Source organism: Myripristis murdjan, chromosome 12 (assembly GCF_902150065.1).
Source record: "Myripristis murdjan chromosome 12, fMyrMur1.1, whole genome shotgun sequence".
Classification (NCBI taxonomy): Eukaryota; Metazoa; Chordata; class Actinopteri; order Holocentriformes; family Holocentridae; genus Myripristis; species Myripristis murdjan.
The window spans coordinates 3,712,801-3,728,549 of record NC_043991.1 but is presented as its reverse complement, the minus strand read 5'-3'; the positions used below and the strand labels follow the sequence as shown (position 1 = coordinate 3,728,549).

The window sequence follows — 15,749 nt, the reverse complement described above, 5'->3', positions numbered from 1 at the left end:
AATGTCCTGAGGGCCGCACTTCAAGAAGAGTGGGATGCCATGCCTCAGCAGACAATAAGTCGACTTGTGAACAGCATGAGACGTCGTTGTCAAGCTGTAATTGATGCTCAAGGGCACATGACAAGTTATTGACACTGACATTTTTTGTTGTGGTATATCCACCACTGTTGTTGGCTTTTGTTTCAAGAAATTGTTTGAGATGAGGAAATCACCAGTGTATGCTTCTACTTAAATGCCCTACTTTCATGATATAATATCACTGTAGTGTGAACTTTTTACATTTTCCATAAATTTCACCCGAAAGCCAAATATCCCTAACTTTTTGTGAGTAGTGTACATAGACGATATATATACACTCATACAGAACTAATCCTCTCCATCATGACTGTGAGCCACTAGCAGTGTGTGTGTGTGTGTGTGTGTGTGTGTGTGTCAGCAGAGACCCTGCCCTCTGCCTGGATTTTCTCGTTCTGCTGAGCTCGGGACTCTTGTGGGCGTCGGCCTTTGGGCAGCAGGTGTGCAGCTCCCAGCCAATCACAGCGCAGCGAATCACAGAGGCGGATCGTGCAAAAAAAAAAAAAAAAATAAATAAAAAAATAAAAAAACCTCGCCAGGTGAAACGCTGAGCGAATTTCCAGAATTTCCCTGGTTGGGATCAATAAAGTATATCTATCTATAAAGCTCCAGAGTGAATCCGCTGGCAGATGTGGGAGAGGATGAGGGAGAGGAGGAAGAGCGACGCCCTGTTGGGATGTTTTTAACTGGACAGGGAGGTGCTGACGGGGCAAATCTTTTTTTCCATACACTCTGAATGGCCATTTCATTCCATTGCTATCCTAGGAAACAAAGCCTTTAAAAAAAAAAAAAAAAAAATGTTATTGTTATTATTATAATCATTATTTTATTATTATTGCATTTGTCATTATTATTATTATTATTATTATTATTATTATTATTGTAGTCACAATTGTTTGTACACGAGTACATGAAGGAAGAGATGGATTTGCTGTTATTTCACTTTATTTTTAAAAAAAAAAATTTCTGTATGGGTGAAGGGTGTAAAAAAGTGTCGATGTTTGTCTATTAAGAACAGGACACATGAAATATGCACAAAATGATGAGGTTGGTTTGGATGTAATGTCTGAATTTCCCGACACAAGAAAGTATAAAAAAAAAAAAAAAAAAAAAAAAAATTAAAAAAGGCAGTTTGTGGCCAAGTTGAATGTTGTGTGTTTAGAAACTGCAACAACAAATCCTGCTCAGTCTGCCTTTCAGTGCATGGGACGGGGCTGGTGTGTGGATGTGTTTGCTTCAGCCCTGGACTCGGACTTGGACCTGGGACTCAATCTCCTTCAGGTGGTTTTGCACCTGTAGTCCGTCTGCTTGTTCCACTTGCATCTCTCTTTTGGTTCGTTTTGGTTTTAAAACACTGAAGAAAACCCAAAATCTATGACCAAAAGCCATGCATCAGCCTGCTGCCTGGCCGGCTGAGGATCTCGGTGACGGGACGGTGAGCCGGTGACTCGGACCGGAGACTTGAGTCAGACGTGACGCCGGTGACTCGGACCTGGACCCGAACGCTGGAGGATCAAAGTCACTCGAGCCCTGCCTGCTTGTGCATGCCTGTGTCACCGTCCACAGTCACATGCTTTACAGAGAGTCATTCACATCTTAGTCATCATCTACACACACACACACACACACACACACACACACACATTAAGTACACATTTAAGACTTGAGGTGAGTAACAAGTGAGTAACCTGAATTAGAGGAACTCAAAGTTTTAAAAAAAAGACCATTCCTTAATTAATTACACATAAAATCTGTCTGCTGATGTATAAATCTAATTATAAACCTGCATTTCAAGACCAGACCTGCCACAGCATCAAATACACTTTTATACGGAACTTTAAAGGAATAATCCAACATTTTGGCCAACATAACATTTTTCCGACTTCCCCAGACCGAGACACCTCTGTACGTTCAGTTCCTATGGGTAGCATTTCCTGTTAGCTTAGCATAAAGACTTGAAGTCTATGGGAGTTGTTAGCCCAGCCTTTTTTTATTTTATTTTATTTTTTTTTATTCCAAAGCATGTATTTCAAACATGCATGATCCTCTGTGGAAATCAGACAGCTTTAGAGCGGCTGTAAGGTTTATTTTCTCTACTTTGACAGAGCCAGGCTAACGACTCCCATAGACTTCAAGTCTTTATGCTAAGCTAACATCAAAAGCTACCCACAGGAATTGAACCACTGGACGTACAGAGGAGGGAATGGTGTCCAACATCTGGTCTCAGTCTGGGGAAGTCGGGAAAAGAGGATTCCACCCAAAATGTTAACGTATTCCTTTAAACGGACTTGAATGCAGTGATTTTGTTTACAACCGAAGTGGCTGTAAACACTTTAATATCACAGGTAATGTTTATTTTCTTCATTATAATGATATTTGACTTGTGTCGCTCTTGCAGGGTGCACACACTGTGATCCCCGCGTGGCTCGGTCCAGATAAACAGCCTGGACCGGACGCCTCCCTGTTCTCTCTCTCCACTTTACTGCTGGGTGTGTTCAGCTGTCCTCTGATGAAATCACACTATTGGAGACAGGTTCCACAGATTACATCAACACAGCTGAGATGCAGCGTGGGATTACATCAGCGCGGCCTGCAGGGAGTTCTGGGTTCGACTCCAAACCGTTTCCCTCCAAATTCATCGCCTTCTGCTGCGGGCCGCCGGCCGACAGAGCGAGCGGCGAGCCAAACTTGGCAGGACGGACGTGTGCAGATCTGCTCACACTCTGCACTAAACATCAGCTTTGCATCATCATCATCACCAGATACAATTCAATGCAGACGTAATGGAAAGTAATGCAGGGAACAGAACATACACGGTATTCAGATTACAGCTCCATCAAAATATTTGAGGGGAATACGTGGAGAGTACTTAAATAAATTAACTTGATTTACTTAATTAACTCAAATAATTTTTTTTTTTTTTTTCAACTCAACATTGCCATCATTAGGATTGGGGTCTTCAGCTCATGGGAATATCCTGAATCTTATTGGTTCAAGCAGACAAAGGAAACACCACTGGAATGCAAATTTAAAGACTTATGATAATAATAATAATGTGCTACTATGATAATGTAATACTAATAAGCTGAAAGTAAATTACCGGACCCCCTATTAAAAGCTTTAAACAGCTTCCTTGGGGTGACCCTTTTCACACATCCGATTGTGGTAAAAAAAAAAAAAACCTGTTGTATACACCATGTATTGTATTGTATTTCCTGGATGATGTGTGAATAAACTTAACTAAAAAAAAAAAAAAATGCTTTCCAGCCACAAAAAACTCATCAGTATCTAAGGATTCAGAAAAAAAATGCTAAAATAAAAAAAAATTTTAAAAATGTATAATAGATACTCTATCATTTTGTTGCCACCTCGTTAAAATTAACCCACAAAACACGTAAAACAAATGGTTCAAAAAGTAAATCTGCGTCAAATTATAAAATTAACAGATTGGCATTTCATAAGAGGCAGCGCACCAGATTTTATGATATTGCGATTGAGAGTTTAATGGATATAATACAACTACTACTACTACTACTACTACTACTACTACTAATACTAATACTACTACTACTAATAATAATAATAATCTTTATTTGTGAAGCATTTTTCAAAATCCACTTTACAAAGCGCTTCACAAAGGCAGCAAAAAAAAAGAGGTATAAAAACCAATAAAAGACAATAAAAGACTGTTCAAAGTTTGAAACAGTATGTTTAAAAGAAATCGGTGAGGCAGCCGACCTGACTGACATCATCACATCACTTTTCCAAGATGTACTCTGAATGTAGTCTAAGTTACTTTTTTTTCTACAGTTCCTGTAACTGATTCCATAAAGGACAGTGTATTCAGCATCCAGACTTCCTCAAAGTATTCTGCCCAACCCTGAAAGCAGATGAGACATGACAAAATATTATAACTCAAAGACTATCAAAGGCCAGTTTATGATTCTCAGTCCTGGAACAATGAAAACCAACCAGTGGTGATTATCTTTGAATCACTGTCATTCTGACTGTCTGTGCATCCCCCTCAGATTACTGCCTGTGCATCCCAGATTACGCAGCCTGTCGCTCTGTAGGCAGCGGAGCCGGTGACACGGCGAGCTGCGAGGTGCGGCCCGGCAGGCCAAATGATACACCAGATCCCTGAGTCAGCAAGAAAAAGTGAAACTGTGGTGCGATAATGCATTCAGAGTCACGAAACACTGAGCTATTGTTAGTGTCGGTGACTCAGTAGCTGCTTTTGAACACAGTATCCTCAAACCTCTCACAGCAGAAAATATTCGGTGTTACAAGTTCAGAGTTTCTGGCCCGAGCGGGCATGGGAAAGACATTTATGGTAAATATAAACGTGTGTTTTAAAAGGTAGTTGTGGTGGAAACCAATTCCTCTTTCTTGGCCGATTCTGCGGTTCCTCTTTCTGCTTTGACTCTCCTCGCTCACAAGACACACAAATAAAACGACGGTCTAACTTTGGTGACGGCCGCGATGTTTGACGTTGCGGTCGCAGGTCGCACCAAAAAGTCCTCGCGGTTGCATAATCAGCATAACCAGCCGGGCTGTGAAGGCACCGCCAAGCACCACAGCAAGAAGGAGAGGGAGTGGGCTGGAGACACGACCGGAGGAGTGAGGAGATGCGAGGGAAGGGACGGCTGCAGGGAGGGAGGGAGATGAAAAGGGAGTGAAAACAGGGAAGAAGGGAGTCATGTCTCAAAAGCCCCAGTCGAGGAAAAACAGACAACATACTTGTTGGGGTGGGGGGTGCAGGGAGAGAGGGGGCGCCGTGGGCTTTTGCACGGCTGTACGCCTGTCTCTCTCTCTCTCTCTCTCTCTGTCTTCGTCTGTCTGCCTCTCTGCCTGTCTCTCTCTCTCTCTCTCGATGTGTTAAACACATTGCAGGGCTCTGGTGGTTTCTCTCAGGGAGTTTAAAGATAACAAGAGGCTTCACTCTCCTCTCTCTCTCTCTCTCTCGGTCGTCCCGGCAGGCAGCAGCTGCGAGCTGTTGAGAGCGCGGCCAAACTGGAATCGCAGCTCGGAGGATCTCGACTATTTAGCAACCAAACTGAAGGATCTGGCAGGGAAAGTGTTCCCAAACTGGCAACCGGACAACTCGGTTTAACTCACCAGACACACTAAGGATGATTAATCACAGCGAGTATAAACTAAACCTGGGCTCACAAACAAGTCGGAAAGGAGTGGAGGAATAAAAGACCGATGCTTGTTTTTTCCACTGGCACATTTGGCCGGGTCGAGTCGGGCCGTGCCACGTAGATTTGCATTTCCATGACCAGTTTTACGTGCGCCGAGATGTGCCGAGTCGTGCCTGACACGGTCCGTCTTCAGGATGGGGAACAAAGCAACATGAGGGAAAGGCTCGGTAATGAACGCAGCCGCCGAGGTGCTGATTAGTTTGGATGTCGAAAGCTTTGACAGGCACGGCGTTGCATGGCTTCAATCGACAAAACATACTTACAACAGAGATCAAACCTACAAGAAATGTACTTTTTTTCCCACCAGGGTTTTCACAAAATAGAGTCCGGTAAACCTGAGAGGGCTTTGTCATTAACCAGCGGTCAGAGAGAATCTGCCGTACCATGTCAAGTCAAGTCAAGCTTTATTTATATAGCATATACAGAATTAGTAGAATATGCTAAAATAAGATATACTAAGAAAAGAATAATTTCGAGTACGGATGTCGCGATCACACTTTTTTGCCCCTGAGTCCGAGTCCGAGTCCGAGTCCTTTGATTTTGAGTATCTGCCGATGCCAAGTCCCGATCCGATACTTTGGCAATGCAGTAAAAAAAAAAGAAGGAATACATCCAAGTTGTCCCTTAAGGTTATTATTATTATTATCCCTAATTTCGAGTCAAAATTAAATCAAGATAGAAAAGATAAAAAAGATAAAACATGGAGAAACAAAAATTATGTTGGGATAAAACATGCTCATCATGAAGGGAGTCTTCAACAGTGACTTCAAATGGGTAACAGAGGTGGCAGTTCTTACATGGAGGGGTAAACTGTTCCACAGATTTGGGGCGGCCAGCGCAGAAGCCCGATCTGCCCTCGATTTAAGTCTCGATTTAGGGACGTCCAGCAGCAGCAGCTGGTTGGCAGATCTCAGAGCTCCAGCTGGAGTGTGAACGTGAAGCAATTCGCTGAAATAAGTCGGTGCCAGTCCATTAAGGGCAACCACAGCCGATAATCTAACCATGTCTCTAGTATCGTTCGTGTGAAGCAGCCATTTCGAGTCAGCCGTGTTGACTTTTTCAAAATAAAACACTAGTGTGGGACACTGGGCCAGACATGCCGAGTCAAACCGAGTTGAGACAGGTCGGCACACGTTTATGGACAAAGGCTATTTTTCTAGAAGGAAATCACCACAAAAGGTATAACATCACCAAACTGGCAACCCAGCTCAAAACCACATCAGCATCACCAAACAAATAAACGGACACAACAAACAAAATAAGAGACGAAGCGTCCGAGACACAAGGCCAGACGCAGGCAGACATATACCAGCAAACTACTTCTTATTTTTCAGCATATCTATGATTTGTTCTTATTTTGTTTGAACCATGGATTGTTTTCTTATTTTTGCTTTTCTCTTAAGGTAAGAGAAGCTTTTACGAGTGGCTGAGAGCTGAGATAATAAAAAAAACGTTCCCGATTTCACCGTCTACAAATCGCTTCTTCTTAAAATTGAATAATGTTGCAAAAGCATAATCATATTTGAGTAATTATAAGGATTAAATCATTAATATAAGAATATCTGAGTGCATACATTTGACAGTTTGCTGAAATAACAGGAAACAAACCCCATATACCACGTGAGGTTTACGAGCAGCTGCTGCACGTGTCCCTGTGGGTGGCGCTGTGGTGGGCGACACTCATCAGTTTCTACTGCGTGCGCCATACACACATCAAAACCCCCGTCCCGCTGAAGGTGCTACATGATACGTCGCCGCGCCTCTGAACCAACACGGTGCGGTATGTGGCCCGAATCTGAATATTCAAATTTGTTCTTTTTGCAACTTCCAAGAAGCCGGTCTGGCACCCAGCTGTTCAGGCACATTTTTGTGCTGCAGCCTTTCCTCGGCTTCCGGGCGCCGCCGCTGAGCGTTACAGGGAAAGCAAACGAGACGCAAGGTTTTTCTGGACCGGGCCGCGAACGTTGTCCTCACGCTGATATCTCTTCCCACAGACGCCCGTATGAGAGACAACAGCTCATGTGTGTGTGTGTGTGTGCATGTGTGTATGTGTGTGTGTTATCTTCTTGCAGCATTTAGCTGGGTAGGATGCATCACTCAACACGCTGCAGCACTGTCACTAATGACAGCTTCCTGTCAAAACCTCAAAGCTTATTTCTGCATTAGTGGACACATGAACATCTACTGTTTAAGTTCATCAGTAGATTGTATGTTCTCTTTTGCTGACAGGTTGAAAAAGTAAAAAATAATAATCCTTTGACACAATTGATATTTGCAGCATCTGTGTACTTATTAAGGTAATAGCAATAGCCAGAATATGCATGCTACTTTGCAAATAATACTGATTTCGCTGTGTGCATGCTGTATAGATAATCACAATGTAGGCCATTTACAATAGGAGAGGTCATAAATCAGCATAAGCCAACCGGGAAATGCATTAGAGCCAGGATGGGTATAGCTACTACATCATGGAAGGTAATACTTAAAAAGTCATGCATCATAAAAAAATGGAAATGGTTACTATAACTCTTGTGGTAACCATGGAGCCAGGTAATATTTTAGAAAGTCCACACCGGTAATCTGTCTCATACATATCTGAATCACCCTGGTAAAAACTGCCTGTCGAGTGTTATTGGCCTTTCAGCGTCATATCCACCGCAAACCGTGGCCAGTTATTGATTTAAAGACGCAGAATGCATAAAATCAGATCAAGCATGTGCATGTTAGTGCTCGTTTCTCTGTGTGCAGCTGTGAACTCTGCGCTCCACTCAGCGCTTAGAGAAGTGAAAGTTCACAGACTGGGTGGGAAAAATCCGAGCAGGGAAAATGAACAACACTCCCATCTTTTTTTTTTTTTTTTTTTTTTTTTTTTTTTCTCAACAAGCGCTACAGAGACGCCTTTTAACTTCCTCCCCCCCGTGCAGAGGAGCTGCTCGGCGCACAGCTCTGAGGCGTGAGCGTGGAGCTCAGTGTGAATATTAAAGGGATACTCCACTCAAAATCTGCATGTTTTGTATCATCATTTAACTCCTCCTTTTAGTTTTGCACCTCATGGAGAACGGAGGCTCCGAAAAGTGTTTCTGTTACCGTGGAGTCGAATGGCGACTTTGAAAAGCAGCAGCAAAAAGGAAATTAAAACATGTGTTTCAAATTCTTCAACTTTTCATGCAGCATAATCCCAGTCTTGACTCTACATTCACATATTCAGCATGACCCAAACCGATGGACTTTTGCTAAAAATGTTGCACATTTTTCCAGCGGTTTGACCTTTAACCTAAGGACATTGGTTTGGGGTGTAGTTAACATAAGAATAGAGAGTCAGGACTTGGATTATGGTACACGTTTGAGAATTTTAAGCAGATGTTAAAAAAAAAAAAAATCCTTTTTTCTGCTGTTTTTTTGAAGTCGACAAACCACATTATTCCAACAGAAACTGCTATATCTTTTGTTCTCCATGAGGCATGTGGTTAAAACTTCTTTGCTAGACATTGTTAGACACTTTGGGGTGAGTAAATGATAAAAATATATGTACCATGGGTAAATCATTCCTTTAAAACAAGAGCATTGTTGTCTAATTGTTTCATAGTGGAACAACAACAGCAACAAAAACCTGATATTCTCAAAGCGGTGGAACATTTAGGGAGTTGTTATGCTTTCCCTTCGGTGCCGTTTAAGCAGGAAAGAAATCTGAACATGAAACTTGAAACAAACAAAATCGGACTGTTTTCCTGCATGAACGCGGATGCAATCTGAATTTTGAGCGTATGGATGGAATGCGGGGAGGAGAAACCAGACTTTCGCTCTTCGCCACACAGATGTTTCAAGTAGCCCTTCCTCCGCACGGTGTCAAAGTTCACCTGAGGAAACATAAAGCAGTCATCCTAAAGAGAGAGACGGCGAGTGTCTTTATGCACTGGGCATTTCGCTCTGATTTAATGAGAAAGAATGACGGGGTTTCTTCTACTCCCTGCTCAAATGTTCCTGTGTTGCTGTACAGTATTTCCAGCATCACTCACAATGTGTGTAATGAATGTTGGAGGCAAATCTGTCCATCAATCAAAACTCAATACTGGGACCAACAAGCATTGCGCTGGGCTTTCCCAGTTACCCAGGAAGGCAGGGGTCCTGAGAAGCATCCCGCGCTCATATTTGGGGTAGCGGTGTTATCTCCATGGTGACAGTCGCTGATTGTGCGCATGGCGGAGCTCCTCGGATACATGGAGGGGCTATAAAAGCGTCAAAGGAACACAAATAATGAGTAGTAAAATTATTTCAAAGCAAAGAATGTACTACCAGGCTCCACAACAATCATGTTAAGGCTAATTTTGAGCCTCCTATCCTCTCCTTCTTCTTGCTCGGCCTTCTGAAGTTGGCGTTTTGTGATTAAATGCCACATATTTATCGAGCGACGCCTCGACCCTTTCAGGAGGCTCCTACAGATTTATATACTGGCACTTTCCCATCAGCCATATGCAGCTGCCATGACCTGCAGCGACACTGATGTGAAAATTAGGGTGAAGGTATAAGACAGGCACTATTGTTTTTGTGGCAAATGCTACTCATCTATATGACGGCGTGTCAGGGCCATTTTAGGGAGAAAAAAAAAATTTCTCTGGCATTAAAGTGGTAAATCTTTGAGAGGAAACTCAAATTTATGAGAAAAATTGTTTTTTTTAAGAAGGAAAGGACATGTGCTTCCTTCACAAAAAAATATTTTAAGTTTTCTCAGATTTTTCTACTTTTTTCCGCATAAATTTGTGAGTCTTCTCTCATAAATTTGTGAATTTATTTAATTTGATCTCGAAAATTCTGAGGTTTATTTCTTCAATTTTTACCGCCCATAGCCCATCTACATCATGTTTTTTTCCCTCTACAATGGCCCTAACACACCGTCATAAACCTAACACTTGGATGAAGTAAAGAAAACAAAACAAAAAAAAAACAAAAAAAAACAAACAAAGAATTATTAGTAGCCACTATTTAGTTTATGCCCTTGCAGTTCACAGTCTAAATCGGTGGCTACATTCGATAGTGTTTTTTAAAAAATGTTTTAAATCATCATTAACTATTATAATCCACATGCAAAGGGGTTGTTCTTTATTCTTGGTTTCATAAATTACAGGTCAAAGACACAAAGCGTGGCCGTATGTCTGAGGGGTTTCCCCATGATGAGCAATAACGACATATTTAAACGTCCACATAGCTCAATAACCCTCAATGTCTTATTTTCAGTCCCAGACTACACATGTTGAAGAGCCATAGCTATATTAAACCCCAAATTGTGGCTTTTGATATGTCTCTGTGTGGTTTAGGGTTTTTCGGAGACAGGCTTGAGCCCTGAGGAGGTCACAGCTCGATCAAAACGCCTCCCGAAACGAGACTTCAGCGGCCGACGTTTTCCGGACTTCCCGTGTTTGACGAAGGGCTTGAATGATTTACTGCGCGGTAATAGGTTAACACTCTAAAGTGGGATCAATTCTGCGTGGTCGGCTTGGGTTGGAAAACATCGCTTTAAGAATGTGGCTTCCTTTGGTTCCTGAGTGAAACAGCTTGAAAGTCACTGAGCTAATCTATCTGCAGGCCTGTAAATGACTTTCACACTCCACCACGGCATCAAAGCCCCCCCGAGGTCAGTGGCAGTGGGTGGTAGGTAATCAATTATCTCTGTGCTGCTCTCTGACACACACACACACACACACACACCATTTGAACCGCAGATTAGCGTTGGCATGTCTCTGTGTATTTAATTAGGGCACATCAAAGGACGTTTTTCACTATCTTTGGAGGAAACCTTCCCAGTGAGCTACAGGGGAATGTGAAGAGATGCTCTGAGTAAAGTAAAACAGATGACCAACAACAAATAAAGTGTCAAGGTTTTTTCCATTTTATTTTTTTTTTTTCCCAAGGCCATAAGACTCACCAAATAAAGGCTGATGTCATCTGATCTACAGTTTTAAAGAGCAATTAGTTCAGGGAGTAAAAGAGCAACGAGAGAAAGACTTTGCCATCTTTGGAGATCTAACATTGTTTGAGCGTGTGTGTGTGTGTGTGTGTGTGTGTGTTGGGGTGGGGTGTGGGATGTGTGTGTGTGGGGGGGTAAAGCAAGACAGTTAAAGTCAAGGGAATGAGTCAGTAATTTGTACTCCAGATACCTGAAACCTGATACAAAATTGTAAACCACTATTATTTATCGGACACAATTCACTTTTATGGTGTTTTGTGTAGAAAGAGATTGAAGCCACACTGAAATATAGATATGGAGCAATCAAACCATTGATTGGTTCAATAGACTCAACACAAATTATATTTCATTTTGGTTCGATTTCTGCACTGTTGTGATTGAAATGCAGTGAAGAAGACTACCATGGAATTTGGACAAATGCAAAGATGTGCTTGGCATGTAGTTTGTCATGTTTAAAGCGTCGCAGTGGAAAACAATACAGCTGAGTGGATCGCATTTCAGAGTGTCCCTGTATTTCAGGATGGCATGAAGCATGTAAATGTAAAACAATCTGGAAATCACTATCAATTAAATGGAAATCACTGGTTGCTATGACAATTATAGGGGAGATAGGGGACATCCTTGTTTTATACCCCTGCTTTACCCTTAACTGTTGGAAGCAATACAATAACTGAACAAGTTAATCCCCGAATATTAATTTCTTGAGCATTGAAAACCGTTCAATGTTCCTGTGTGAGGAGCCTTTTCAGCATCAAATCGGACATGAACCTCTGGGAAATCAGGAGGCTGACGGAAAGGTTATAAAAGTCAGAGGCTTCCCAGTATTTGAAAAAGAGCAAAGCCTGTGGGGGAGGGTGGGTGGGAGGGGGGGTCAGTTAAAGCACAACAACTGCAATGTTGCCTGATGCAGAACTGAAATCAACAAGTCAGCAATATATCCACTAAAACCATCAGATATAATGTGTGGACAGTTCATTGTTGTAAAGATGATCCCTGAAAGATCATATTAAATTAAAGCAACCCTATCGTGAGCTGCGGAGATCCAACACTATCCATTATGACAGTGTAATCCTGAATACAACAGCAGCAGCAAGTCACAATCTGTATTAAATATGAAGGGAAAACCTGTGCATTATGAAATTAGGTGCTCACATAATCAATAACAGCACAGGTAACACCTTTCACTCCTGCACCAGCTCCTTGACAGCAGTGGAGCTAGTCCATCTGCAGGATTAATCCCACTAAATGCACCAGTTCTGCTGTTGACTAAACACGTCCAGAACTGTTTTCACTTCCATTGCCAGAGTGGTATTACTTGGTAATAAAGCCAACCAACTTGCAAATGAACCTAAGCCTGTTACCAGTGTGTTAATGACAATAGGTGCTTAGATGAGGCAGAAAAGGTCCATAAATGTCAAGGATTTCCTGGTTAGGCGCTAACCAGCCGCGTCACACTGAATGCTCCCCACCTCTGCTGAGAATAAATCATCCTGTTAGTGCAAAGCAGCCATTTGTCCATGCAGCACAAGCCATTAAGAGACTCACATTAGTTTGTATTGGATCAGTGTCTCCTCCGCCCAAGTCAGCAGCTGAAGTTTTCCCACGTTTTGTCCGTAGTGACAAGTGAACGTGCCAAGTGGACCTACTTCACTAACTCGAGCTTTTTAATCACATTAAAACCATAATCTGGTGGGACAAAGTGCCCCTGGTCAATCTGACAAGCACAATCCAACACTGAGGGTGACAGGAATAACATTTATCTTTAATCTGAACTTCAAAAGATTAGTCAACTCTCTGTGATGAAAATGGTTCAATATCATGTCTCAAGTTAGCGAGGGATCCACTCTCATAAACAAGGGATATCACTTCAAAATAATCACTTGAGTGTAGCTGGACACAGCGCTGATGCTGCGTAAAGACATGGTGATGAATGATTTGTTTGCAGTGGATTTCTTCCATGTCCAACAGATGTCACAGGTTGACAGGCAAATAGGATAATCGGCTGCTTTGGCTTAGCCTATTTCCTGTGTAACTTTTGGGACAGCAACAGCAAATGAAGGATATTCGGTCCTTGAAGCTGCGGCTTTGACAAAAACTAGACAAAATATAGCAGTTTCTCAGTTGTTTTTTTTTTTTTTTTTTTTTTTTTTTTTTTTGGTTTAATCCACACTGCAGGTGAGATTAACACTACCAATCTGCAAAAAAACTGACTCTAACTTCCAACACATCTGTATTTTCTCACCTGGTTTGGCTCCGAGGGCCATGCCTCCCTGTAAATTTAACCATAACTGCCTTAAGAGAGTTTGTAAGAGGTTAAATGAATGCAGGAGTTTGTTGCTGAATTTGGATCCAATTAAGGCACAGCACAGTGCATTGAACCCACAACCGAGTCATGTGCTTTGGGAGGAGGCCAACACTACCAGAGATGTTTAAAGTCTATTAAAATGCAGCTGGCAAGTAAAGGCAGTGCTGTTCTTTAGGAAGGGGCTGCAGCGCGTCCCTATGGATGATGATAACTGATAATGGGTGATGGATTTTTTTTCCCCTGTTACAAACGTTAGAGCAGGGTTCAAATTTGGGAAACAGATGGAGAGAGAGGTACAGAGACTCCCATGAACACACACACACACACACACACACACACACACACACACACACAACAAAACGAAGAAAAAAAATCCAAATTCCAAACACATTCCCTGAATGCAGATCAGCGTGGAAAATCAAGACAGATGTCAATTTTTGTTCCTCCCAGACCCGAGCGCGCCGCTGCTTGTGTTTTTTCCGGTCGCTTCCTTCCACAAATATTGTTGCAGCCCCAGAGTTTGATAAAGATCCCAGCTCTGGAGCAACACGTCCCTCATTCCGGCGGAGCCTCTGTTCCGCGGCTCTATAGGCGCACAAACCGAGCGCCTTCCTGTCCAAGTAACGGTGCGCACGGCGGATCCAGGCATCTGCTAATGCCATCACAACCTTTATCTGCTCCCAAACTCCCCTCGCCGCGTCTACGTGGCAGGTATAGTTTGATTATGTAAAAAAAAAAAAAAAAAAAAAATCCCCCCTTTGGAGCACACCTAAGAAAACAAGCTCGAGTTTTAAAAGAAAAAAAAAAACTTAACAGGGCTATTTTCTGTGCATCAAGTGCGTCAAGTGTGCGTCAGGAATGTTTAAGGATTCATGGAGTGAGGGAGAGGAGTCGTGGTGTACTTACAGTGTGTCTGTCTGTCCGGTGAGGGCGGCAGGAAGGTGCTGTAGCTTACTCCCAGACTGGTTCCTGGATGTCCAACTTGACTTGAATTCAGAGAGAAATTCCTCCGGCGGAGAGCTCCTTGAGACGGTGCCTGCGCGGCGCTGCTGTCAGAGGCGCATCGGGGTGTTTTCAGGCTCCAAATCCGCTGCACTGACACGTAACTCTTTCATTTTACGTCCGTGAAGAAAAGCACAACCTTTCGTCCGCTTTTATCACCAAAGTGAAGTTTTTTTCTCCCCCCCTCGGATGGAGCAGCCTTGAAGTCTGTCGGTCACCGTGCCTCTCTGCGCTGGCGCGGCGCTCCGCTCTCTCTCTCTCTCTCTCTCTCTCCCTCTGCCACACACTACACAGGAGAGGACCTTTGTCTGCACGACGTCACACACACACACACACACACACACACACACACACACACACACACACACACACACACACACACGCTGCAAAAAGTAAGCACTTGAACAACTTTATTTAGTCTACAGTTGAGGCTGCCAGAGCTGTTTTGCATAAAATTAGTGGAAAATTCCTGCCGCCGCGGTGACATCACCTTCACTTCTTTCCAACGCAAATCAACTCGCCTCGCCTCTTGTGTTGGATCAGCTGACATCAGCCTCACACCCGTGGAGGATCTGCCTAATTTCAAGATAATCCCACCTATGTGAGACTGCAGGCTGTGTGAAGTAATCTCACCCCATTGATAGGCAGATTCTTCAAACTTTCTTTCTTCCTTTTTTTTTTCTTTTTTCTTTCTTTTGTACAATAATACCTTGATAGGTTGGTGTATTGAGGCCTTTGTAGGGAGAAAAAAAATTATGGGGCCGAGGTCATATTTTCAGAAAAAAAAAACTCATAATTTCTGAGATTAAAGTCAAAAATTCACAAGAAAAGATATAATAAAGTGGTAAATTTGAAAAAAAAACAAACAAACAAACAAACACAAATTTATGAGAAAAAAAGAAAATTCTAAGATTATAAAGTTACAAATTTGCGAGAAAAACCTCAGAAATTCTGAGATTAAAGTTGTAAATTTACAAGAAAAAAACTAAAAAAGATAATTAGCAAAAAAAACTAGAAATTTCTGAGATAAAAAGTCACAAATTTAGCCTATATAAAAAAAACCCTCTGAAAAATATTTTCTTATGCTGTCAGACTTACCAAGAAGTAAATCCTGGTGATTTTAGCCCAGAATCACCAGATTATCATCAGCATCCGGACCCTGAAGAAGTCAAAGTGAAGCCACGAGGTTCTTTGACCAAAA

General features: G+C 42.3%; 1 protein-coding gene across 1 annotated transcript in view; it reads right to left on the bottom strand.

Moving 5' to 3' along the window:
- Positions 1-14,760, bottom strand: part of lpar1 (lysophosphatidic acid receptor 1) — a 62,535-nt gene extending 47,775 nt beyond the window's left edge. Inside the window, exon 1 of the mRNA XM_030064629.1 lies at positions 14,453-14,760. The gene's annotated coding sequence lies outside the window, so the exon portion shown is untranslated. The remainder of the gene's footprint in view (positions 1-14,452) is intronic.
- Between the last annotated feature and the right edge of the window lie 989 nt (positions 14,761-15,749).